Raw genomic sequence first — 15,838 nt, forward strand, 5'->3', positions numbered from 1 at the left:
GTGACCACTCTGGACAGCAATCTCAACTCAGATGCAGTGGCCAGGTAAACAGGAAAAGCCCCGCGAAATTTTGATTTTCATTTCCTGTTTGCCCAGCATGGAGCTCTGATCAGCATGGGTGGCAATGCAGTCCCAAATCCAAAAAGAGTTCCAGCATGGACCGTACGAGAGATACCGGATCTGATCGCTGTATGGGGAAACAAATCTGTTCTATCAAAGCTCCGTTACAGAAGACGAAATGCCAAAGTGTTTGAAAAAAAAATCTGCAGGCTACACAGTGCTGCGTGACAAGCGTAACAGGAAGCCAGAGACTCAAATGGACGCTCATGGAAGGAAGGATGGGGTACTGAAAACTCCAGCTATCCCACAGTCCACAGCAGTCTCCGAAAAGTATTTGAATTCTTGGCTGAGCTCCCAATGCCTGTAGGTTCAAACACATTGTCCGGCATGGTTCAGGGAATGGCTCATCAATTTACTCCCCCCCCCATGTGAAAGAAAAGGGAAAGAAATCGTTTCTTGACTTCTTTCAATGTCACCCTATGTCTACTGAATGCTGCTGGTAGACGCGATGCTGCAGCAGCGAAGAGCAGTATCCGCTCCTCTCCCCTCCCTGGTGGCAGACGGTACATGCTTGATAACTGCTGAATACCCCTGGCTGGCCTCAGGGGCGCCTGGGTAAAAATAGGAATGATTCCTGGTCATTCCCAGTAGATGGTACAGAACGGCTGGTTACCGTCTTCATCATAGCCACTGGGGGCTGAGCTCCATCAGCCCCCTCCCTTTCTGGTGTAAAGAAAAGATTCTGTACTGCCTGGACTATCATAGCAGCGGGATGCTGGGCTCCTCTCCCCGCACCGCTTAATGTCCTGCCTGGACTGTCATAGCACAGGGAGGCTACCTCCCCCTCATTTTATCTCACTAACAAGTCACTGTTTCTTATTCCTGCATTCTTTATAACGTCATCACACAAATGGGGGGGACACTGCCACAGTAGCCCAGGAAGGTTGGGGGAGGAGGGAAGCAACGGGTCGGGTTGTTGCAGGGGTACCCCCCGTGAATGGCACGTAGCTCATCATTTCTGTGGGATCTGAGACGGAGCAGCTGTGCTCTCTGATACACTGGTTCTCTAGTACACTTACCCCATATTCTAGGCAGGACTGACTCTATTTTTAGAAACCATAAAGGAGGGATTGACTCAGGGAGTCATTTCCAGTTTTGCTTTTGTGCCCCCGGCCGACCTCAGCCAGGGGCACCCATGATAGCAGCAGACAGCACAGAAGGACAGATAACTGTCATCTCATTGCCAAATTACACTGGCAGCAGACGGTACAGAACGACTGGTAACCGTCTCTACTATCATGCAAAAGCAAATGAATGCTGCTGTGTAGCCCTGGAGTATCGCCTCTGTCCGCGGAATCCCGTACACATATGGTGACTGTAAAAAAAAAAAAGCTGAACGGGCTCCATGGTTGCCATGCTATGGCGTCTGCCAGGACAATCCAGGGAAAAAGGGCACGAAATGATTGTCTGTCGTTGCTTTCCCAGAGGAAGGAATGACTGACAACATTTACCCAGAACCACCCATGACAATGATTTTTGCCCCATCAGCCACTGGGCTCTCAACCCAGAATTCCAAGGGGCAGGGGAGACTGCGGGAACTATGGGATAGCTACGGAATAGCTACCCACAGTGCAACACTCCGGAAATCGACGCTAGCCTCGGACCATGGATGCACACCGCCGAATTAATGTGCTTAGTGTGGCCGCGTGCACTCGACTTTATACAATCTGTTTTACAAAACCGGTTTATGTAAAATCAGAATTATCCCGTAGTGCAGATGTACCCTAGAGAAAAGAAAGGGAGTCTCTTCCTGAGACAGTCCTTCATTTGCATGACTCTTAGAACACATGCACTCGGGGCAGCTGGCACTGTAAAAGCAAAATAGGGCTTCCAATAGGGAACACAATGTTTCAATCTTAGGTTGTAGCCCAGCATGTTCTTCATAACTACATTTATGAATGCCAAGGTACCACACAGCTACATGGGGCTTTAGAATATTAGAACAGCAGTTGCAGTAGGAAACATATGGATTTTGAGTTGCATTTTAAATTTCCTAAATAGAGCAGCAAGGACGGCAGAAGTAAAAAACCAAAACAGATGCCCTTTCAGAAAATAGATTCTGTATATTTAATCTAGAGGCAGCTGCTGTCTTCTCTTCAGCTAAGCTAATATGCCCTGCCTACACTTCATTACCATTAATCCTAACAATGATTCAATACAGGATCTGGAGAAGATTGTTATAAATATTGTCCCACTTGACCCACCCTTTTTGACACCTGTCTCTCCTCAAGCTATTCCTAGAGATGTTGCTTGCAGCTCAGCAACTGCTGACGGTTCTTTTCAATTAGGCATATGCTTCAGGGGAAAAAAGGAATTTACTTAGGTCACTTAAGGGCAGTGAAATCACACATGCCATATAAAATGCTTACATTCAAAAATGATAGTGTAATAGAATGGTAAAATCTTTAACAAAACCCTACAGGGAGCACACAATTAGTACAGCATGCTCATCTATTACTGCTAGCTCTCTGGTTACAGTTTGAAAGCCTTGAGTTTTCTTATTGAAAAAGCATTAAGGTATCAAAACGGAAATGTGATGTGCACTGCCTCTGCTTGCTAATGTATAGGAGCTCTCAATTCCAATCACATGAAAAATTTAAAAAGTAAAAATAAGTAAACAAAGCGGTGGCTCTGAAAAACCTGTTTAATCAAGAAAAAGAGTTGCTGTAGGGTCAACTCTAGTTTGTTTACCTTGGAAACTTTTAAAAATATCCTTAAATACTATAGTTAATGGATTAAAGAGAAATATTAGTTTCCATAGTCAACTTTTCTTTTAAAATAAAAGTGTAATGATAACTATGTCCAACAGCCTCAGCTCTAAAGTTAACCCTTTAGTTGCTAAAACCACAAATGGATAAGAACCTTCCTGAATTTAATGCACTAGCAATGTTTCACTCAGAACCAAGCAAAATCACTTTTGTCTAAGTAATCAAAGCCTTTGTCAGAGAGTAATAACTTCACAGCTCTGAAACGTGAACAAAAATTTCCAACTCGGTCCTCTCTGTGTTAAAACTTGGACTGTCAAATCAGAGTTGTTCTGTTTCACTTCAGCCCTGTCTCATTTTAGACAGCTAAAGATGGTGCTATAAGTACATACATATATACAGAAGGCCTGTTGGAGCACAACACCTTTGCTTAGATTCAGTGTGTACATCTGTGAAGTTAACATTTCTTTAGACTGAACATCATCATTGTACATTATTTTCCTTGGAGCTAAACAATTGAAACTGACACAGATCCAAAGACAGGGAGAAAACTCGTAGACGTTAATTACATTATTTAACCTGGAACTAAACTTTAAAACAAAAGTATAGCTTTTTCTACACCAACCATTTAAAGTGAAATCTTTTCCTCAGTGTGTCAAGGCGTATTAAAATGGAAACGTTCTACACTTGGGCGAAACTCATTTTTAAAAAAATGAATACATATTTACTGATTAAAAGTATCAAGGAGAAAGGTTATAAAGTTTATGCAGCTCAAGGTAATAGCTTCCCAAAAGACCCTCCCCCAGTACTGCCAGCTATTCCACCTGTAAAATGACAGAAATATTGCCTCATGAGCCAAATCCCATAAATATGATTCCCACCCCCCATTTTGTGCATCGTGGACCAAAAAAAATTGCTGGAACCAGTTTTAGCCAAATATACAAGTAGCGTTCCTTACATACAGCTCGTTGGCAGTGAAAGCATTATTTAACCACTTTGCACAGGGCGGTGTTCCCAGTTTCCAAGATTACTTTACTTGCATATTGTCACAAAGAATGTTTCTGTCTATCGATGTCTGAAGAAATATGCCCATTTTACAGATAAGGAACTCAGGCACAGAAGCTTAAGAGGGAAGAGTGATCTAGTGCAGGGGTTCTCAAACTTTTCTGAACCACATCCCACCCTAGTTTTTTGTGGCAGGGAAGGGAGGTATTTCTTTGTTTTTTAATTTGGAGCCCTCATGTCATTTACTCAAATGTAGCCCAGCTGCCCCTCCGTCATGACTGAGAGGTGGTTGGGCCAAATTTGAGTTGTGTTGTGACATGCTTTGCCCCCTAGAAAATTTGACAGGTGCCTCCTTTCCCCCCCTCACAACTGAGAAACACTGATCTAGTGGATAGGGCATTGGATTGAAATTTGGAGATTTGGGTTCATTTCTCAGCTCATCCTCAGACATTCTTTGTGACTTCAGGTAAATCACTTAATCTAGGAACTGTTTGATCTGCATCTATATAACAGCACCTAGTACAATGGGGTCCTGGGTCCATGGCTGAAGCTCTTAAGTGCTACGATAATATAAATAAATACCCTGTGCCTCAGTTCCCATCTGTAAAATGGCAAAAAAAAGAAAAAAAAACCACCCCTATCTCCCAGGGTGTTGTAAAAATAAATTCTGTTAATGATTATGAGGTATTTGAATCAGTACCATTAAGTATCCAGACAGAATAGAATCCAATAGATTAAGAGTGTGTTTCTCTTGGCAGGTATTTCTCCTGTTCTTAAAGCTTGTATTTTATTTACAAACATCCCTGATAAAATCTCTTATCTTGTATCCCTACCTGAGGCACAATACAGAGTTTCTTGGAGGTACCATAAATGGAAGCCAGCAAAGACGGGGTGGAGGTGAGGTAAGTGAAGTTCAGAAGCCGTAGTCTTTGCTCCTGGTCCTCCATTCCCAGATTCCTTACTGCTACTGAGTTTCATCAAAACCAATGGTATTTCAGAGGGATAACATGGTATGTTCAGATGCTGTCCCATGTCTAAGAATATCTATTTTCCTTGCAAATGATCCTGTAAAAATGCTATACTAAAGATACATACATAAAACAGCAATGCAGTAACTCCCATTAATATATTCACTTTGAAGGTCAGGAGTTTAGAAATATCCTGTATATTTATGAATGAGAAATTAAATTAGCATAAGTGAATTTTAAAGGTTGCCAATTCCTTATCACGAATGAATGTTTTAGCCAGGAAATATTACATTATAGGAGCTTGCAATATAACTGCTTACTGTTACTCATACATTAATAAATCTTGCAACATTTTGAAAGTTAACTTTTGTTTCTAGTTTAATCAACTTCTTAAAAATCTTCTAAATTTTCAGAATTTTTTTATTTTATTTTATTTTTTGCTATTTTGGCCCCCAGGAAAGATACAGACATACAAATTAAATTCTTAATTTTATCGCAAAAAATCTGCATTATCAGTCAAATCTTAGTGCAGTACAATCATATGACAGTGAACCACCAGACAGAGAGAAATGAAGTCACCCTAAAAACAAAGTCTGCACCTGTTTCTGTAAAGTTTTCTGCACACAGTATTCTTCTGTGGAAGGTTTCTCTCAGAGAGATCAGTTAAACCAAACTTTCATTCATAAATTTTTGTATTATCGGTGCAATAGAATTTGAAGCAAGTTCTACAACTAGCTGCCTTTTAACATTGTCTGTCCTGAAGTACCGTACAATACTATGCAATTAGAAGGCTATTGAAACATATTCTTTCAGATTTCCACTTTTAATTCTTTGAGTTATTCTTCAAAGAACTCTTTTGCTCTCTGGCTTTAAATCAGAGTCTCTTGTAAAGGTTATCAGATTCTGTAAATGTTTCCTAAGCAATCCATGTTTTTGTTTTGTACCTTGACAACTTTTATTTTAGGAGAAGAGGTTTTGCTTACAAGTTTTGCAAGACCGAACCAGGCTTATTTTTAAGTAACTTGTGCTTATTGTTGCAGGTATCCCCATATTCCATGTACAGCGAGCAGGGACATTTCAGCTGTGCTGACTGAGCTCCAGTTATACCAATCAAAATGAAATATACTAGAAACTATGGAATGAAGCGATAGTTCATTTTTTTAAAAAATGCACTAAACCTTAAAAATAAGGACGTTTAGTGTATGCATATTAGAAATTTTGCATTCTGCAGTTTGCAGGATTCAGACAGTTAATCAAAGCATCCTAGCTTTATTTCCACAGTCTTAGCTTGCATCTGTGTTCCATCAAAGATAAGAAACTTTGATAATCTCTTTGGTAAAGAAAGGTGTATCCAAATTAGAAACACATGGAAAGTCAGATAAACTACAATAATTACCCCCACACAGATGTTGCTGTGCACAAAAGGCACAAATTGACTAGAAGTATTTCTAAAATGTGCAAGCCATTTTAGGAATGAACTAGATATAAGAACAAGACTTAATAGTAGCACTCTGATTTCCTCCTCATTCTAACAAGGCCACTTCTACAATGCAAGTGATTTACCTGCTTCTCCATTTTTATGCTGTCAGTTTGTGCTGTCTTGTCCTGAAATTCTGTTTGTTTGGTTTTTTAAGCTGATAGTTCCTCCAAGTAGGGTGCTTTGTTGCCTGGCTTGTGCTGTTTTTCCTCAAGATCAGCTGAACTGTAGTCAGTTTGATTCAGGAAGCTGTGCTCTGTCCAGCCTACTGATCACTCCCACTCTCCAGGGTGTGTGCTTACTTGTCTCTCTCAGTCAGGCTAAAAACCAGCCAAGCTCACTTCAGTATAACATGTTTCCTTAGTTAGGTAAACAAGCATTGCATTCCGGGTGTAAGAAGTTAATTGGGAATAGGTGTAAGTTAGTTAACTCCACAAATACCAATTGGATTGAATGCATGTAGTTTGCTAGCAAGCACTGTAGAGACACTACAAAAGGAATATGATACCAATTTAATTTAGAGCATAGTTTACCATCTATTCAAATATTCATTTTATTAAAACTAAGATATTATGCACTATTACAGTACATTAAACAGTTTTTACAACAGTGTCATTACACCCTCATCATCCAATACTTTAATATTGATGAAAGAAACAAAAAAAAAAAGATGACACTAGTACATGTATCTGTATAAACGCACAGAGAATCTGAGAGTTTTAAAAAACTAGCCATGCTAAGACTGTTTAATACAAGATTATAGTAAACTGAACTGTATGTGCATGAGGTAAAGGCTACAAATTATTAAAACTATAAAATAGAACAGAAAATACTGGGATAAAAAAAACTTGTCATATCCTTTCTCCAAATCCTTTGTTTGTATTTTGGGTATTTTTAGAGTTTAAGCTCTTTGGGACAGGGATCTCTTTAATATCTGTCATACTGTCACTATCATTCCTTAGGACATTTTACAGAAATAGCTAGACACACAAGGTATCCCCTTAGGGCACACATGCTTCTAAGACAGTGGATATTTCTGTGAGGAATTGTGGAACTAATACATCTGAATTTTTCATGCATCTTTAACTCCCTTCAACTGCACTCTGCCTACTAATCCATTTCTTCATGGACTACTTTTAACATTTCAAAACCAGAGCAGCTTCAACAGTCAGGTAATTCATTAAAAATACCACAAGTTGAACACATTCTCAGCTGACTCCAGTCAGATCAATACTCACCTCTTTGCCAAAGCCTTCCTTTAACAATAGAGACTATTGCCAGCATAATATGGGGGATAGCAAAAGACGAGAGGAAATAGAAAGAAACAAAAAAGAGAAAAAGAAAGAAGTGGATAAAAACTGGAAATGGGGAGATATAGTGGGGAGAGAAACTGAATTTTAAATACAGATATATACAGCCGTAAGGGGGGCGGGGGACAAAAAAACCCTTTTCATTCTTTCATGCCAAACATATACAGCCACATGGCTCAGGACAGGCAATATTCATTCTTGAACCAGAAACAGGTATAAGGTCTGGTAACAGGTGAGTTAGTAGGGATAGAAACATCAGAATACTATCAGAAGGCTAAGAATCCTCTCTTTCCAAAACAGCAAGACTTTTTGTTTAGCTCCAAGAAACTGTGATATATGGGACTTTTAGAGACATAGATTGTTATGCACTGTTTAGAAAAGCTATGTTTGGTAATTTTGAATTGTTTCAATACTTCATTAGTTAGAATATTCCTCTTCCTCTGCATAATGAGCATTTGGCCTTATGATACTGAAAAAGCCTTGCTTTAAAGGTAGAGAAATATGAAAATTAATACCAATAAAAATTGTAAAACACTCAATAAATATATTTAAAATAGTCTCTACCTGTAAAATATTTGGCATATACCAAATACCTGACCATGGGATGTGGTATAATGGTCTTCATGAGATTCATTTAGGATCATTTAAATAATTCACTTGTGGCTTCACAACTTGTGGGTAAGTTGGCCACGCCAAACTCATGCTATTATGATAAAAAACTATTTGTACTGCATCACACTACCATGTATTCTCTCCCTATAAGTAAAACATGTGTCAAATCCCCAATTAAAAATCAGTTTTTATAGGAAGCAAGTCATATTTGCATAGTTGGATTCTCCAGTTGATAATAAAACAGATAAATGCTTGAGATGGCTGATCTGGTACGGTAGCAGCCATTTCAAATATGGCCTGACTCTCAGTCCTGATACCATTCTTCCAGCAAATCCACAGCCCCAGAAGCAAGTCACGCATCAAAAACTACTCCTTCCCACTGCTCACCTCTGTTCACACATGGGTCCTTCCACCTATACCTATTACTTCTCTCTCCATCCCCTTCGTCCACCACATCCCCAGAACCTATTCTCCCACTGCCTCCCCCAGCTCAGCCCTCTGTTCACGTCCATCCATGAGCCAAAGACTCTAAAGGTAATCAATATCTGGATTTGAATCCATCAGGAATACTCACTATTTATCTATAGAATCCCAAAATTATGGGTTTGTCATATCCCTAATACATGGCACAGTGATCACACTTCAAAAGTTTCTTCAGTTTTGAAATATGCTACTGGTTTGGGAGATAGTCTCTTTACTTAAAACCGAGAGTAGCAGTGGAACTAGCAATCTCTCAAATCATAAAAATATTTTCACTACACTTTCACTGTGTACCTATACAAAGAAGTTAAAATAATTCATACTAGTAATGTATTATATGTAGTCAGATTATTTTTAAATGGCTGCTGTAATGTACAGTATGGCCTTTTCAAAATATAATCTTGAGCAGTAGTCTAATTTCAAAGGTTGAAAAGTCATGCAGACTGATTGCTTTCATTTACTTTCCTGTCATTCGTATACTGTCTGCAATTGATGACAGGATGATATTAATTACACTGGAATCAACCTCATACATTAATAAGTTGCAAGACATAGCTTTTGAGTATGCATATGTATGTACCTATTCCATCTGAAATTCTCCCATTTTGGGCCTGTAAAATATTTCTTTTTAAAATTTGGGGAATGGAAGGGTTGATATGGAAAGGACCAGGAATTAATGCAAGTACTGGCAACAGTGGGGTTTCCAGTGTACTCTGGGTAGCTTTCAACGCAAAAGCTTACAATTTAACTACACTGTGCCATGCTCTTTTGAGTATGGAAAACAGGGTACCAATACTGCAACGTTCACTAGAAGCTCAGCTGAGATTATTGTATTCTCCACCTTTTATCTGGCATCTGTTTGTAATTACAATGAGCTTTGTTTACTGTGGATAAGGACAGTCTCTAAGGAGGACCCCAAAGGTCAGTGACTAATTCAGTAAACCACGCTGCCTCTTCATGACTGCCAATTGTTCTCCTAAGTAGCTGCGTTCTCTACATTGCAGGCGACTATTCATGACAACTATTCTCTTCTCCTATGAACCAGCATTTCAGTGGTTACATAGTGAGGGATTCAGTACTGGTGCTCAGAAACAGAAATCCAGTAAAAATTGCATTTCCCCATGTTGCCTGGTGAATTTGGAGAGATCATAAAGGGGAAAGGCCTTGCACGAAGAGGCTAAATAACCAATGCCCATCATAATAGAAATCACAGCCCGCCTTCACTATTCAAGTAACTAGCTTATGAATTCCTCTCACTATAAAAATCTAAAATAGGAATTCAATCTGTTGTTACTGAACTCTGCATTTGATTGACCACAAGTATCTGTATAGGCACAATAAGCTATCAGGTTAAAATAATGTTTCTTGCAACCACCAATCTTCTCTAATCCATAACTTTCTGAAAATTTCCCCCTTTAGGTTGAAACTGTCCATGCTTGATCATCATAATAAACTGGCTACATTTATTGAAACCACTGAGTTTAAACCAGGGGAGATATGCAACATTTGGTTGCACAACACTATTACTCTACAGTTTTAAGAGTTAAGCTGCTCTTGCACTCCTGAGATCTTGACTCCATGAAGTCAATTGCAAAACTCTCATTGAATTCACTGAGGACAGGATTTCACCCTCCGTCTTGGTCACGACATCTCTTAATCACCAGTCTATTACCAGAACAGTTTCTGTGGGACTGCTCCTTTCTGACAGGCCAACAATTCAATAGTTCATGTCCTTTTTCTCCATAACATCACCAAGAACTGAAGACAGATAAATCACATGCTTTCATGAATGGCAACAATATGTATTTTCTCAAATAAAATTGACAGATTCAATCCAAATGAGATAACAATACATTTAAAAAAACAGAAAACCACACATAAAACTCAAGAGATTGTCTAAATGATTCCTAAAAAAATGTCTGATGCTAACTGAACCCATAGAAACATTGGTTACAAAAGAAGGGTCTAAAAGGCTAACATATTACAGTCTCTATTTGACAAATGAGCTTGAGTCTCCTAAAGCTGCACTATGAAGTTATACATTTCCCCCTCTCTATAGAAAAGAATTTTGGGCTGGTCCAGGCCAGACAGAGAACCTCAAACTACTTTCATTCAGTAACTTGATGTATGTTCTTAATATTCCCATGTCATGGAAGTGATTGTTTCTAAAATAGATTAATTAATTCTACATACTTATAAGGGAGAACTAGCACTCTCAGGGTAAGGTATTATAATTCTATTAATACAGATAAATCAAGTATGTAAAACACACAACTCTCAGTATTTTGATGTGGAGTTTTCTCCCATTTTATCCTTTCCCCAACAAATGCACAAAATAAAATTAATGCAAAAAATTATATTAAAGAAACATTCAAGTTGCAAATGAAAAGAAGCCAGGAAGAAGTCAGGAAATAAAAAGGTTAAGGGTTTTGTAAAATGCTAGTTCATTCATGTTGCACATACTATATGCAGTATTTTAAAGTGTTCGGTCAATTGTTAAGCACGTAACTTCTCTGTAGTGCACAAGCTGTATGGATCAGTTCACTATAACAAAAAGTAAAGATTGTATAGTATTTTCTGATTTTGGTGTTTATTAAAAGCAATATGTTAAGGTTGTAAAACTAAAGCATTGCTTAGAACATTCTACCATATTAATTCACCTTTACATAGGAACAAAGATGTCAATACATGCTGAAGTCCTATGGATATTAATTTACCCTCGGAAAAAGATCACAGTGGTTTCTTCTTCATCTCTCACAAAATGTTTAATTAAAACCTTTGTAATACAACAGTCTTGTACCAAGTGTAAGGGCTACTTTAGGTCTCAAAAATATGTTGATACAAGACAAAAAAAACTATAGGTTTTTTTTCCATTAAATAAATTAAAAACTCAAAGTTGTGGCATCAGATGAAGCAATCAGTACAGGAGGCAGCATGTCTCAACTGAGTGCCCTAGCCACTGGACTGTTCAATCTCTCAATCTCTCCTGCTGATACTGTTCCACTTTGAATAAATTATGAAAGAATCATTGGAGCAGGGGCGACCGGACCCTGGGTCTCCCACCTCCTAGGTGAGTGTTCTAATCACCAGGCTACAGAGTCATTGTGATAGTTGTGCACAACAGCTCTCTTCCCCACCCCCACTGAGTCTCTCATTATTTAATCACAGTGCAACAGCTTCAGCATAGGACCAGAGATTTTAGGCTACAGTCTTTGGGGGCAGCTAAGCAGCATTTTTGTGAAAGTGACAGTTAGGTGCCTAAGTCCTTTTGTGAATCCAGCTCTTACTTCTTAGCACCTTAGGAATCTAGATAGCAGAAAATTTCTCCAACTTTTTATCAAAATCTGGGATCTCAACCACAAAGACAGGCTGTAATTTGAGTTAGTTTTACAGCCTTTCAGTCTTTCAAGATTTCCGTAATTAGTGAGTAACTATGACCTTCCTTAAAAGCTTTACAAATACATTAACACCAGGGCTATTTAGAATGTTCTGCCTTTATTTGATCAGATGGGAAGCTAGCTATCTGAATGTCAAATTAATTAAGGCGGGACAAAGATCTTTGAGCTAGGAGGACGGAGGAAATTGTCATGTATGGAACAAACCATTATGGGTCAAATTATATTTGGCCCTGTGTGGGCAAACCCAGGGGAAAGTACCACAGCCCAGCACAATCCTGAAGGAGGCCAGCATCAATTGTCTGACTATACTACATGGGTGGATGAGAGCTAATGGTCCAAAGCAGATGTGCCTAAGAAAGATCATGGAAGGCCATGGTACACCGAACACTAGACAACACTGGAAGGAAACTTGTTACACATTTTAACCTGCTTGCCCACATCCCTCTGTGCTTCCTTCCCCTACTCACTGAACATCTCTGCCTTTTACAGACATAATTTAGCCCAAGCCTAATAAAAAGGAATAATGGATAAAAGATAGCCCCAAATTAAGGTTAAATTAAAAATAAAATTCAAGTATCTATACACAAAAACAAAGAGCATAGGCAATAAATCTGAGGAATGTGGTCATGTATGTGAGAAAGTAGACAGAATGATGCCTAACATACATAAAATATGATAGGATAAATTGACAGAAATGGAATTTCATTATTTATGGATAGAATCTATGGGCCTGGGGCAGGGTGATGACTCACTGGCATGGCGCTTCCTACTGGTTGTCTCAGGAATTAGCTCTTCCAGCCCAGAGCACCCTCTGCAAGCCAGTGTCTCGCCTGCCGCTGGCCCCTCATGTCCCTCCCAGACTCCAGTGCCCCTTTACATCACGGTTCTGCCCCCAGCAGCAACTCACAGGCTCTGGGTCTCCCCTCCCAGGGGAACCCCCAACCCTCTATCCCCACCTTGCCTCAGTGGCTACTGCCAGTCATCATCTAGCCCCCACTCCCTGGGGCAGACTGCAGTCTGTAAATCACTTATCAGCAGGGGAGGTTGGACCAGCTGCCTCTACCTTTCTCTGGGCTGCCTCTCTGCAGCCCCAGTACCATTTGTAGGCCTTTAACCAGGGTTGGTGCAACCATTTAGATGACCTAGGTGGTCACCTAGGGTGCTGGAATTTGGGGGGCGCCATTTTCTTTGGCAACGACCGCGGCGGACGGATCTTCGGCCGCCCCGCTCGCCGCTTGCATTTAGGCTGAGCGAGCTGGGGCAGGGGAGCACGGGGGGTGGCCACCTGCAGCAAGTAAGGATGGGGGCGGCATGCAGGGGAACTCCCGGCCCAGCTCACCCCTGCCCCTCCTCCTCCCTGAGCATGCTATGGCTGCTTCACTTCTCCCGCCTCCCAGGCTTGCAGCATCTAAGCTGATTGGTGCCACAAGCCTGGGAGGTGGAAGAACGGAAGCAGCGATGGTGTGCTCGGGGAGGAGGCAGGGCAGGGGTGAGCTGCTTCACTTCTCTTGCCTCCCAAGCTTGCGGCGCCAATGAGCTTAGGCGCTGCAAGCCTGGGAGGCAGGAGAAGTGAAGCAGTGACAGCATGCTCTGTCACAGGGTGCTCGTGCGCGGAGCAGGGGTGAGTTGGGGCAGGGGGAGTGCCTCAGGGCGGAGGATGGGGAGCTGCCTCAAGGGGGGCGCTTCAGGGCAGAGGGAGGGAGCTGCCTCGGGGAAGGGGAGGGGCTCAGGGGAGGGGCACGAGGGGGGCACAAGGTGGAAGTTTCACTTAGGGCACGAAACATCCTTGCACCTGCCCTGCCTTTAACTAGGCCTGCAGCCTGGGGTTATGCTAGGCTGGAGCTCCTCAGCTCCCTCTGCCCTTCCCCAGCACTGCTCCACCTCAGGTACCCTGCTCAGCTCCCAGGCAGCCAGGTCTTTCACTCTCAAAAGGCTAGAGAGAGTATATTTCAGCTTCTGGCCCACAGCCCTCTTATAAGGGCCAGCTGGGCCTTGATTGAGCTGGCCACAGCTGTGGCTGCTTTCCCAATCTTTCCCCCTGCCACAGCCCCCTTCCAAGGCTGTTTTAAGCTCTTCAGGGCAGGAGCGGGGTGACCACCTCACTAAAAGGCCAATTCAGAACTTAGTTTTCATTCAGTCCATACTTAGGCAAAACTCTCAATGAAATCAATAGAACATTCAGTAAAGATCTCAGGATATGACCCTATTGGTTAAAAAAAAATGAAAGGGTTGGGATGCATTTATATTTAAATTATCGGTACATGTACTGACATAGAATTGCCTTTCAGAAGGAAAATGCAACAGTAAATCTTTATGAATTAATGTAATGTAGGAAAAGCAAAGTGGATGGGTGACAAACTGCCACAAATCTGACTCAAAATACATAGGGGAGGGGGTGAAGAGATCATTCTAGAACACACAAACATGATGAATATATTTGCATAAAAATTGGATCTCTGTGGACTTCTTGAAATATTTGGAGAATAATTTCTTGTTCCAAAAAGTAGGAAAACATACCAGAGATATTGCAATTTTAGATTCAGCCTTGATATAACAAACAGTAAGTGGAAAGACTAATGCCATATGGAAAATATATATATTTAAATATTATACTTAAGAGTGGAGAGGTAACAATTCTTGCATTCACATTACTGAAAAGACTTCATTGAGGATAGCATGAAGTGCTTTGAAGTGATAAAGAGAGAAAGCAAAGAAGGGCAGTAACAGTAAGAAAGTTGGAAGGTACCATACGAGGAACAAGGTGAAAAGGAGACATTGCTTATACAAACCAAAAAGTATATATGAACTCTCTATACCCTTTTTCTGTTTTAAACAAACCAGATGAAAGAGGGGAAGACTTATTCAAAGTTGACCAGGGATACATTCAAAGAAGTAATGGTCTTCACCTAAAGAAGAACAAGTTAAGATTAGATACCTAGAAAAACTTCCTAATAAGAGCTATTACTCAATGGAACAGCCTGCCAAGAGAAGCCACAGAGACATCAGAGGAAGTACTTAGAGAGAGATTAGATAATACACTCAGTTTTGGGCCCCACACTACAAGAAGGATGTGGAAAAATTGGAACAAGTCAAGTGGAGGGCAACAAAAATGATTAGATGGCTGGAGCACATGACTTATGAGGAGAGGCTGTTTAGTCTGCAGAAGAGAAGAATGAGGTGCAATTTGGTAGCTGCTTTCAACTACCTGAAAGGGGGTTCTAAAGAGGATGGATCTAGACTGTTCTCAGTGGTAGCACTTGACAGAACAAGGAGTAATTGTATAAAGTTGCAGTGGGGGAGGTTTAGGCTGGATATTAGGAAAAACTTTTTCACTAGGAGGGTGGTGAAGCACTGGAATGGGTTACTTAGTGAGGTGGTGGAATCTCCTTCTTTAGAGGTTTTTAAGGTCTGGCTTGACAAAGCCCTGGCTGGGATGATTTAGCTGGGGACTGGTCCTGCTTTGAGCAGGGGCTTGGACTAGACGGCTTCCTGAGGTCCCTTCCAACCTGGTATTCTATGATTCTATACCATTAAGCCACTCAAACTATTTTAGCTCTGCCTGGTAGCAACACCTTGAGCAAATTAGATATTCAGACTACCTCATCCTTCCATAATAATTGTCTTTTTAGCAATCACCACAAAATCAAAGTATTAAGCTTAACTATGCCATGGTTACACCAACTGTGGGTTTCTTTATGTTCACATGCCACCCACAGAAAAGAAAATGCCTACTTACAAATTCCCAATTGAACAAACAGCACAC

The 15,838-nt window shown here is 40.6% G+C and overlaps 1 protein-coding gene across 1 annotated transcript in view; it reads right to left on the reverse strand.

Moving 5' to 3' along the window:
- The window catches only part of MID1 (midline 1), a 362,051-nt gene extending 355,529 nt beyond the window's left edge, over positions 1-6,522 (reverse strand). The window contains exon 1 of the mRNA XM_030572658.1: positions 6,362-6,522. The gene's annotated coding sequence lies outside the window, so the exon portion shown is untranslated. The remainder of the gene's footprint in view (positions 1-6,361) is intronic.
- Between the last annotated feature and the right edge of the window lie 9,316 nt (positions 6,523-15,838).

This window comes from Gopherus evgoodei, chromosome 1 (genome assembly GCF_007399415.2).
Source record: "Gopherus evgoodei ecotype Sinaloan lineage chromosome 1, rGopEvg1_v1.p, whole genome shotgun sequence".
NCBI classification, from domain to species: Eukaryota; Metazoa; Chordata; order Testudines; family Testudinidae; genus Gopherus; species Gopherus evgoodei.